This window comes from Suricata suricatta, chromosome 4, assembly GCF_006229205.1.
Source record: "Suricata suricatta isolate VVHF042 chromosome 4, meerkat_22Aug2017_6uvM2_HiC, whole genome shotgun sequence".
In the NCBI taxonomy this organism is placed as follows: Eukaryota; Metazoa; Chordata; class Mammalia; order Carnivora; family Herpestidae; genus Suricata; species Suricata suricatta.
In genome coordinates this window covers 152590781-152598855 of record NC_043703.1, presented here as the reverse complement: position 1 = coordinate 152598855, position 8075 = coordinate 152590781, and the positions used below count along the sequence as shown (strand labels likewise).

At 34.8% G+C, this 8075-nt stretch overlaps 1 pseudogene; it reads right to left on the bottom strand.

Annotated features, from left to right (window-relative positions):
• Window positions 1–605: 605 nt before the first annotated feature.
• LOC115290938 lies at window positions 606–704 on the bottom strand (annotated as a pseudogene).
• Window positions 705–8075: the final 7371 nt, after the last annotated feature.

Here is an 8075-nt window from a genome sequence, read left to right as displayed (position 1 = left end):
AAGAAGGAAGAAAAGAACCAATAAAAGTCTCTGCAATGAATCCCGGTGTCGTCAGTTTTTCAAACTGCGGGCAGTTTGAGCGGCTCCGGCACAGCATGACACTGAACTACTGTCCTAAGACTTGCACTTTCCCCTGTTGACTCTGCGGTTAATTTGCCCTATGATGGCTTTAAACAAATTAATATGAACCTCCATCTCTTTATTCTGAAACTAGATAATATTTGAAAAGTCTTTCAGGTATAGGAATTTGTCTACTAGTCATTTCTCTAATAGATCAAAACTTCGTTTGTCAAAAATTAACACTCAACCATATTCTTAGTTGTACCAATAATACTAAGAGCTGGAAATGAAATATGTGCCATAATATTTAAATTAATAAAACAAAAATACATGGTATATTGTGTTTGTATAATGTGTATATTCATTAATACAATTCCTAGGATTGTTCCCCTTGGTTATCTAAAGTGTATTTTTAATGATCTATTATTAACCATTTGGAGAATTTAATTTTACTTTAAGATTAATAAATTAGAGCGTACATTATTTTATGAGACTGATGCACTGCCTACTGCACTAAGGAGGTGGGTAGGCATGCATTATTTTAAAAAAATATGCAACGCTTCACAAATTTGCATGTCATCCTTGTGCAGGGGCCTTATTCATCTTCTATCATTTCTTTTTGTATATGTGTTGTCAAAGTGAGCAAAGGGCACACATTTTTAATAATCATATACATTTTCCTTTTATAAGGACTCTAATATCTTGTATTTGAAATTGACACACATAGATATTAAATATAAAAAATAAGAACACTAGCACTTATTCCTGAAATTTATTGGGACAGAAAGTCAGCTACATTACCAACACAGAGATAAATAAACATGGTGAAAGCATGTTGATGAAATTGGTTATGAGGTAATGTAAAACAACAGAGATTTCCAACACTAAACCTGCTGTTTTGTTTAACTAATATTAATAATTTTGCAATTCATGCTTATAATTTCTGTATCTGTGTTCAATAATTTAAAAGAAAAACCAATGTGAGAGAGAAAAAAAGTGGAAATAAATTCAAAAGATACAAAGAGAAAAAGGAGGAGTACAAAGAGCTACTATACAAGCCCTATGTGGATGAACATGTTCATTCTTCCTAATACTCAACCTAAGTTGGCAAAATCAACACATGGTCAATGTTTTCTTATAAGATGCTTGATAAAGTGTGTCGAGGATCAAACAATGTCATTTAAATATAGTATTTAATATGACTGTAATGTATATATGTGTATAATTCAAGTTATATTAAAGTGAATTTTCAAGTTTTTGTGTCATATGGAAAGAAAACTTGTAGCTCTGAGAAAATAAAATTGATCTCTGACTATGAGTTAGTACTAAATGATTGCAAATCAGTTATCAAAATTCCCTCTTTGCCCTCTGTGCAGGTTGTCTGACGGGCAGAACCTATTACCATCACCAGAGTGTTTCTCCCACCTCTCAAAGTTTTGCTACCATCCACTTGGCCCTTGCCGTGCATTGGTGGTCGCTCAAGATGACGTGCAATTGTAAAAACAATGGGGACTGTTCAGTTCTAAAGGAGCTGAAACATTTAAAGGTTTTTATGTTGCACACAGGTTAAGTTGAGAGATTTTAATGCTTAAGTTTCATTAGTTTCACAGAGGAAACTTTGCTTCTTCTTGGTTGTTAGAAAATGTGTCCTCTAATTGCACAACTAGAGCAGTGACTATTCTCTATTCTCAGGATCTTTTATCTTTAACAGCTAACAGTTCTACTTTGTCAACTCATTTGGATATTGCCCTTCAAAATCAGGTTCCTATTTTGAATAAATACACTTATATGTGTAAAATTATATATATATATAACTTATGTATAGCATAAATAATAGAAAGAGAAAAACTAAATACTATTATATGATATATAATAATCTGTGTGTGTGCATATATATATGTATATATGCATATATATATACATATATGCTCTTTATAACAATGATTTTTAAAGATGATGTGCTCAGGGTGTCTTTTACATACAATTTACCTTTGACATTTCTCAACCACTTAATAGCACCAAAGAATTTACTCTCTCATATTGGTCCTGTGATCCATGGTACAGACATAACAACAAAAAGGCTGTTAAGAATATTTAGCATGATTAGTATACTCCAAATTTTTCCAGCATTGCTCAAAAATATTATGAAATCTGTCCTATATGTCAAGTCTTCAATGTAAGAAAGTTCTAAAAAACAGAGAAACAAACTTATCTTTCCCTTTGAATATGATTGATTTTATTCACATTTTTTTAAATGTTCACATAAAAATAATTTAGTTATTATATGTGCATTTTTATGATGTGAAAGAGCTGACATAATGACTATCAGCAAGACACTTCTAAATGATCTTGTCCCATGGTTGGAATACTTCCTATTAAAAGTTTTTGGGGTGGGGTACCTGGGTGGCTCAGTCCGCTAAGTATCTGGCTTTGGCTCAGGTCATGATCTCACCATTTGTGGATCTGAGCCCCGCCTCAAACTTTGTGCTAACAGCTCAGAGGCTGGATCTTGCTTTGGATTCTCTATCTCCCTCTCTCTCTCTCTCTCTGCCCCTCCCCCATTCTCTCTCTCTCTCTGTCTCTCAAAAATAAATAATATATACAATTTATTGCCAAGTTAGCTAACATACAATGTATAGAGCATGCTCTTGGCTTCAGGTTTAGATTCCCATAATCCACTACTTACATACAACACCCAGGGTTCATCCCAACAAGTGCCCTTCTCAATGCCCATCACCCATTTTCCCCATCAACCTTCAGGGTTTTCTCTATATTTAAAAGTCTCATGGTTTGCTTCCCTCTCTATTTGTAACTTTTTTTTCTTTCCCTTCCCCCATGGTTTTTATTAAGTTTCTCAACTTCCACATATGCATGAAAACATATGCTATCTGTCTTTCTCTTACTGACTTATTTTACTTAGCATAATACCCTTCAGCTCCATCCATCCATCCATCCATGTTGTTAGAAATGGCAAGATTTCATTCCTTTTCATTGCCTAATAGTATTCCAGTGTGTGTGTGTGTGTGTGTGTGTGTGTGTGTGTGTGTGTGTACATACTACCTTTTATATATAAGATAAAGACATACCATGTCTTCTTTATCTTTTCATCAGTTGATGGACATTTGGGCTTTTCCCATAATTTGGCTATTGTTGATAGCACTGCTATAAACATTGGGGTACATGTACTGCTATGAATCAGGAATCCTGTAGCCTTTGGATAAATTCCTAGTAGTGCTATCGCTGGGTCATAGGGTAATTTTATTTTAAATTTTTTGAGAAACCTCCACACTGTTTTCCAGAGTGGCTGCACCAGTTTGCATTCCCACCAGCAATGCAAAAGGATTCCCCTTTCTCCACATCCTTGCCAACATCTGTTGTTCCCTGAGTTGTTAATGTAAGCCACTCTGACAATTGTAAGGTGGTATCTCAATGTGATTTTTTTTCAATGTGGTTTTGATTTGTATTTCCCTGATGATGAATGATGTTGAGCATCTTTACATGTGTCTGTTAGCCATTTGGATGTCTTCTTTGGAAAAAAATATCTATTCATGTCTTTTGCTCATTTCTTCACTGGATTATTTGCTTTTTGGGTATTGAAATTGGTATGTTCTTTATAGCTTTTGGATACTAACCCTTTATCTGATATGTCATTTGTCAATATCTTCTCACATTCTTTTTGTTGCCTTTTAGTTTTGTGGTTTCTTTTGCTGTGTAGAAGCTTTTTATATTGATGTAGTCCCAACAGTTCATTTTTGCTTTTATTTCCCTTGCCTTCAGAGATGTTTCAAGTAAGAAGTTGCTGTGGCCGTGATCAAAGAGGGTATTGCCTGTTTTTTCTTCTATAATTTTGATAGTTTCCTGTCTCACATTTAGGTCTTTCATCCACTTTGAATTTATTGTTTGTGTATGGTGTCAGAAAGTGGTCCAGTTTCATTCTTCTGCATGTTGCTGTCCAGTTCTCCCAGCACAGGACTGCTTTTCTAAACCTGGTCTCCATTGAGAGAATGACTTGGAGTTTCACCTTAGCCATCAAAGCATGAATATGTTCATTCCTTGTAAGGAACCCTCCATCTACATTCCTGTACATTTAAAGTGTATCCATGATTTATTAAGCCCCATACAGAACAAAGTTTTGCAAGTCACACTGCATTGAGGATAAGAACTTATTTATATCAGCTGGTGGCCTTGTAGGGAATTAAGAAATACAAAATAAAACAAACAAGATAGTGTTCATCTACATGTAAGTAATGCTTATGAAATGTAACAAGCAATGTAGCCTTAAAACAACGCATCACAAACATGCATACTGAGATACTAAGTATTGTGCTGCAGTAAGATATTTGAGAAAGACTACACAGATCCAAACTTAAGATGGAGTGTTGATTACAGTTAGAAAGGAAAGAATTGTGCATGCAAAACATGAGATGTCTCATAGCTCTCTTTGTAAATCTTCTCTGTGCCTTCTCCTTTTGACATTTTAAATTATAATTTTCTTAGGCCAACTTTTCTCTCCCCTCTTGGTGCTAAGTTACAATCTCATGGTGCTAAGATTTGAAATTACTTGTGCTTCTAAATGCTGTTGTAAGAAATCTTTGAAATATGGAAAGGATAAAACGTTTCTCTCCATACAGTTGCAGTAAAAAGTATGTATTTTTCTGCCTCATAGGGCTGGCTTTGATAAAATGGTGAATGGAGAACAAGATCTACAAGTGTTGATCTTGTACTCCTATGAAATATATGTAAAATGTATAATCTATTCTGTGTTATGTTATTGAAACTGTCTTTGGAAGTATTATTTATACAAAAGAATTTTTTGAGATACCTGGACTTTAGGGATTATTGCTCTGCCCTGAGAAATATAACCTGTTAGCACTCCAAGTTTTCAATCATGATTATTTCTCAATATTTCAATAATTATTTGACCTGGTAATAGTATCCAAATTGGCATCCTTGTTTCCTGAAAGTATAAGTAGTTGTGAGGTTTCATTTTTAGGCACTAAGAACACTTTTGGGATTCCTTTTCCTCTCTTTGATACCTACATGTAACAGTAATACTATAAATGCTGAATTTTTATTCAAACAAAGAGTTTAAGACTTTGCCTCATTTCAGTTAAAGCTGGTATAATCCAGGGCATTCTGAATTACACAGTAACAGCGACAAAAATCCCGACACTATGTACCTTTTAAATGCTGGGGGGAAATAATAATTTTTAGTTAATAATATATTTAGAGAAGACACACTTAGCATCTTTCTTGTAGCCTGGAGATTGACTGAAACACAATACATTTTGAACTTCTCTCTCAGTTTTAACTTGAATTCCCAACACCTATTTGTAAAACCACGTTCAAATATAGCATGCCAGCCCATCACAGGCATCTCCTAATTTACAGAAGAGATTAGAGAACAATAAGACCAACTAAGAAAAGTATAATCATACCTAAAAAGAAAAGAGTAAGATTTTAAGCTGCTAGGTACTAATTTCTGGTATATGACCTAGCAGCTGCTTCTGAGTGAACACGATTAATTACATATGAGATTTTATCTAGTTCTAACACTAAGGAAAAGAACTCTAACATATTAAAGAATAGATACGTTAGAGTTACAAGGAAGAAGAATCCCTTGTTGTCTTGTTCATAATGAGTCATTTTGGAGGTCATTCATAATAATTATCATTTTACTTTGCTTTTCTTATTTCAAATAGTATAAAATACAAATGTTTGCATAGATGTGTACAGATTCATGCTCAAGAGAAAGTCAATAAATAAAGTTTCTATTATGTATATCTTCTCTTCCTATCATCTAATTGTACATTGTACTTTACTCAAAACTATTATGAACTTCCACTTATAAAATATCTCAATTTTACTAAGCATAACATTTCTATAAACCTATTACCTTAAAGTATATTCTGGCATCCATGTACAATTCTTGATCCTTTCATAAAGCGACATTTAAAAGAAGAAAATACAGGTGTATAATGAAATAGAATAGGAAAAACACTTCAGTCCTCAATCAAAATAAAAAAAATTTAGAGATAAAGAAGTGATTGTCATTTTAATTTCTTCTCTCTACTTAACTACTATGAGGAAGGATAAGATACAATTAGCTAAACCAAATTCATATTTCAAGTAATCAAGGAGAGTCATAAGGGAAATCAATTGTCCGACCAGCTTATAAGAGATACAATTGTGTTTTCATATGTTAATTTAAACTTATTGAGCTAAATCATCCATTCAACAGGATTGGACACTAGATAAGGAAAGGCCTCTGTGGAATGTGTCTACGAACTAAAGCAGCCGATACATACAGAAATAACCTTGATACAACACGCTGTGACTGGCTATAGTGCTAAAATTGAAGAAAATACTACAGGAATATAGAGGAGGCAGGCATTAGATTTTTGGCTAAGGATAATGAGGCAAGGCTAAGAAAAGACTTAAAGGTGATAATGTGTTCCACCACCTATACAAATTATCCTTGCTATGATGAATAGGTTCATCAAAAAAATATTTTTAAAACCACGTACTGCTCCATAAGTACTACGCTCTTCTCTCCTCGAGATTTAAGAAAAGTTAGAGAGCTAAACCATACATTCTTTTGTAGCTACTGACTGCTGAATCAAGTGCTAACTCCCTAGTGTAATATCCAAAACTGCCGTTATCTGACATTAATCTATATTATGCTTCACCAAGTCCACTTACTACACTCCAGGAAACTGGAATATTGTCGACTTCCATCCCCTGCATATAATTTCACAGTTTCCTTTGCCTAAAATGCCCTTTCATAGTCCTATTTTTGTCTGTCATAATTATCAATTTCTCATTCCAGGCTTAACTCAAATACTATGTTATCCATCTGTGTGGAATAAAGATGTCATAAATTCTTTGTCACTCCCCTACCAACAGATGGGGTCTAATTTATCCAATCCCTTAAATCTAGGCTGAGCCTGTGACTATCTGGACCAACAGAATACAATAGGTACAATACTGTGCCATGTTAGGCCTTGGCCTTTAAGAGAAATGTCAGCTTCAGTTTCCTCCTTCATAGTACACTCAGAGGGAAGCCAGCTGCCATGTACAAAGTCCAAGTACCCTGCCGTGCTGTGAGAAAGCCTGAGCTAGGCATGTGAAGAGGCCACACTGAAAGACAGAGATGCCTGGCCAGCCCCCAGCTGTTCCAGTCATTCCCACTGAGGCTCCAGACGTGGGTAAAGAAGCTGTCTTACACTAAGACTCTTTAGATGGTTGCATTGCCAGCTACCACCTTACTGCATCCCAAGATGTATCCTCAAGCAGTAAGCTTGAATGCAAGCAAGAACGGTCCAGCTAACCTCAGGCAGCTCATAGTAAAGTTAGAGATAATAGTAAGAGGTTGCTAAAAGCCACTACCTTTTAGAATGGTTTGTCATGCAGCAATTGATCATTGAAACACTATGCAAAAGTGTATATTACAAACTATGGAAGACCAGTGGTTGCCAGGACTTTGAGAGGAGGAAGGAATGGATAGGTGAAGCACAAGAAATTTTTAGGACATTAAAATTCTTCTGTTCTAGCTTCGAGAAGAATGCTGGTGCAACTTTGATGGGGATCGCATTGAATGTGTAAGTTGCTTTGGGTAATAATGACATTTTAACAATGTTTATTCTTCCAATCCATGAGCACGGAATGTTTTTCCATTTCTTTGTGTCTTCTTCAATTTCCTTCATAAGTTTTCTATAGTTTTCAGCATACAGGTCTTTTACATTTTAGATTAAGTTTATTCCTAGGTATTTTATGTTTTTTTGTGCAATTGTGAATGGGATCTGTTTCTTGCTGTCTCTTTCTGTTGCTTCATTTTTGGTGTATAAGAATGCAACTGATTTCTGTACATTGACTTTGTACCCTGCAATATTACTGAATTCATTGATCAGTTCTAGAAGACTGCTGGTGGAGTCGATAGGGTTTTCCATGTAGAGTATCATGTTGTCTGCGAAAAGGGAAAGTTTGACTACTTTGCCGATTCTGATGCCTTTTAT